This window comes from Lonchura striata, chromosome Z (assembly GCF_050655825.1).
Source record: "Lonchura striata isolate lonStrDom1 chromosome Z, ASM5065582v1, whole genome shotgun sequence".
In the NCBI taxonomy this organism is placed as follows: domain Eukaryota; kingdom Metazoa; phylum Chordata; class Aves; order Passeriformes; family Estrildidae; genus Lonchura; species Lonchura striata.
The window spans coordinates 11024414-11027910 of NC_140740.1; positions in this window are offsets into that span (position 1 = coordinate 11024414).

The window sequence follows — 3497 nt, forward strand, 5'->3', positions numbered from 1 at the left end:
AAGGCCTTCCAAGAAGGTCTCCAGTTTACATTTTCAAAGCTGTCTTGCTTGTCCCAGCAAACTGAGGAAATGACAGACTCCGCTGCCTCAGACTCTCCCATGGAGGAAACAGAACCCTGCAGGTTCCCTTGCAAATGCTGCCCCTGTGGCTGCAGAAATCCCCTTGTAGCTGAACTCCTTGACAGGAGCTTTACCAAACCAGTGGCACCCTGGTGCTCTTTCTGTTTCAGGCACTAAGAAAGGGCTGGAAGACATACAAAAGCCAGGTTCAGGTACACCCAGGGAAAACATCTACTTACGTGCCAGGTTAGTGAGGTAATAGCCAGAATAACAAACACCATAAACGGCAATAGCTGCAGCAGCAACTTTCTCAATCATTGTAAAATCAAGGCTCTTGCCAGTGGGCAGCTCCCACTGACAAAAGCCTCAAGCAGGAGGATGCTCCTGCCCTGAGCGAGCCCTAGGGCTGCTCTGACACTGAGGCCTTCCGTGCACCCAGACAACCTTCTGCTGTCACCATGACCACATGGCAGCCATGCCCTGACATCACAATGCAAGCACTCTATATTGGTCTGTGAATTTAGGCAGAGCAATAACCAACCTTCTGTACAGCAAAAGCAAAATATCCGGGGAAGGTCTCCTCTGTCACAAAGCAGCACAAATTCACTTTGTGGCCAAACCCTGTTGTTCAAGGGATCCAAGAGTAACTCCAAGAGTGCACCAAGCACCTACAGCCTGTGCTGCAACTGAGCACTCAGATGGTAACCTAGCAAAGGAAACCAGACCAAGAAAATGGCCCAAAGCATTGCACATCTGAGAAACAACCCTCACTTTTAAAAATTTAATGGTTTATTATATCTTAACAAAGGACTGAATAAGGAAAACTTGCAGCACTGGGAGTCTCTATGACCATTACATAGATCAGCTCAGCTATAAAATGGATGCTCTGCCTTTTATACCCTTGATCCCGCCAAAGTTTTGTCAAAGTTTTGCCATCCACTGCTGGAGATTCCTTTCTTACATCTTGACTGGAGGTCAGGTGTTGTTATGCCACACCTCCTGGTCACAAGCCGGCCCTCCCCAAAAGCCCTGACTACCAAGGCCATTGCAAGGGGGAGGGGAAATAGGACAATGGGAGGATATATTACAATAACATCACTATACATTTTTACATCCACATAGTATCTACCCCCTAATTGTGAGAGCCAACTGTTACATGACTCATCTATAACATACAGAACCAGGAGAGAAGGCACTGTTGGCATAACAGCTGAAACAATTCCTAACAAATCTCCCACATATCTGCACATTTATTGGATATGCCCAAGGCTCCTGAGGATGTACATCTCTGACTTTATTCCCCTTTGGAAGCAGTCAAACTGGCAGTGTCTGCCTGCCAGCAGGAGCTGCTCTGAGCTGGGAACACGCCTGGTGGTGCTGATTTCCAGAGGCTTCTGTGTGCCAGGAGAAGATAAGGAAGGAGCAGATTGAAAGGTGCTGGCGCTGCTGCTGCTCTGTGCCAGAGAGCCCCGGCTGGGCAGGGCACGGCGCTGCAGGCTCTTTCTCCTGCCAGAGCTGGGCACACCTGGGAACAAGGCATGGCAACTTGTGGGGACACCAAGGGCTTTGTGGGGGCTGCATTGCTCGGCACACACCCAGGCCACCTGTGGCACAGAGTTCTGGTGCATAAAAAGATAAAGCAGAGAGAAATAGCTGGGAAAGGTTTCATTTTGACCTTTCTTACCTGCTCAACAGAAGTGGCAAAATGAAAGTTACAGAGCAGGGCCTGATCCCTTCTCCTGCAGGAGGGGCCCTGTACTGGCTCCTGCCCAGGGCTGGTGCCCATGTGCTAACATTCAGCCGAGTGGGAGCAGAGCTCCTGGGGCTCTACAGGGATACACCAAGCCCAGCCCAGTTACCTGGTACACATGCAAAGCTTCAGAAAAAGATTAGAGTGGAAAAATGTAACTGTCATGATCACTGTATTTTACTATGTTTACATGCTGTATAGGACCGCAGTTTTATGTATTTGTGGTATTTTCACACATTTTAATCTCAGAAATACTGTCAGATACACTTTGATTCCTAATGGAAAGTCTTAAACTATTAATTTAGCTTATAAAATGAAGTTACTGACATTAAATTATACGTACTTTGTAGTGTAGAAGAACACAGTAATAGTGTGAGTAATTATGATTGCTTAAGCACAATTGGCTTGGGTCTGTACAGGAATGTGAAATTTTGCAAGAAGAGAATATTTTCACTAGGTTTTGTAAAATATTTGAGAAACACTTCTTGTTTGAAATAATATGTTTCTAACAACCTCTTACGTAGGAGTTTGAGGAAGGTTCTTACTTTTGAGAGCAGTACAATTTTACATTTTAAGAATAATGTAAGCAGCTGATGAACTTTAGAATTATTGCAGACCACATTTAGTCTTTCAGAAAGTATTAGTGATATATATCTGATTCAATGCATCTTTTAGCCAGGTTTTGTCGGTGTAGGAAAGCCTGGTTGTAAAGCTCCCATTGTTGCCATTACAGCATTTATGTGCTGTAAATCATGTAAAAGTCTCCATTTTCCTAATTTCTTTTTTATTACAAAAATAGGGGTATTCCAGGGGCTGAATGATTCTTCAGTATGACCCACTTGCAATTGTTCTGTGACTAATTCTTGCAGGGCAGTAAGCGTTTCAGTAGTAAGGGGCCACTGATCAACGCAGACAGGTTTATCTGTTAACCATGTCAAGGCTACAACTGGACATTCACCACCCTGCATCACAGTGGCTCCTATTAAAAATCCATAGCAATTCTGTAATAATAGTAATTAAAAATCACAGTAATTCTGAGGGTCTGATGTTAGCTTGTTGGCCATCAGGATGTTCCACATTAATTACAATGGCTGACAAGCCACCTGTTGTAGAACCACCCAACCCCATCAGTCCAAAACTTGCACGAGTGAGAGACCACGATTGAGGCCAACACAGTCACGAGAGTATTGTAGCATCTGCTCCAGTGTCAATCAAACCTGTTACCGATACGGTCCCTGGATGATATCCACTGGCTGTGAGGATGCACGTCTTTTCTGGATGGTTCTCCGTTACTTTCTCAGTCCGGAACACTTGAGGTACTTGCCGTATTGGGAACAAAGCTCACAAAGGCTACAAGCTGAGTGATGCAAGTTCCTTTCTGAATAGTAATAGGGCACTCATCAATTCATATCATAGCATGACTCTGTCCTAAAAAATCAACAAGTCCTAAGTGCACATGAATACATTTAAGTGTAGTACTTGATACCCCTGTCAGAAATGCACTCAATCCACATCCTATTGGGCCATAGGTGTCATGGGGCACTTTGCAGATTTGTCAAAATAGTTACTGTGTCGGTGGTGGGTACATCAATCCCTGTGGACCCACTTGTTGCTCCTGAATACTGTTTGCAAATGGGTAGCTTTACAGTGCTGGGAAGGCCCATAATTGCTGTTAATGGTCGTCAGG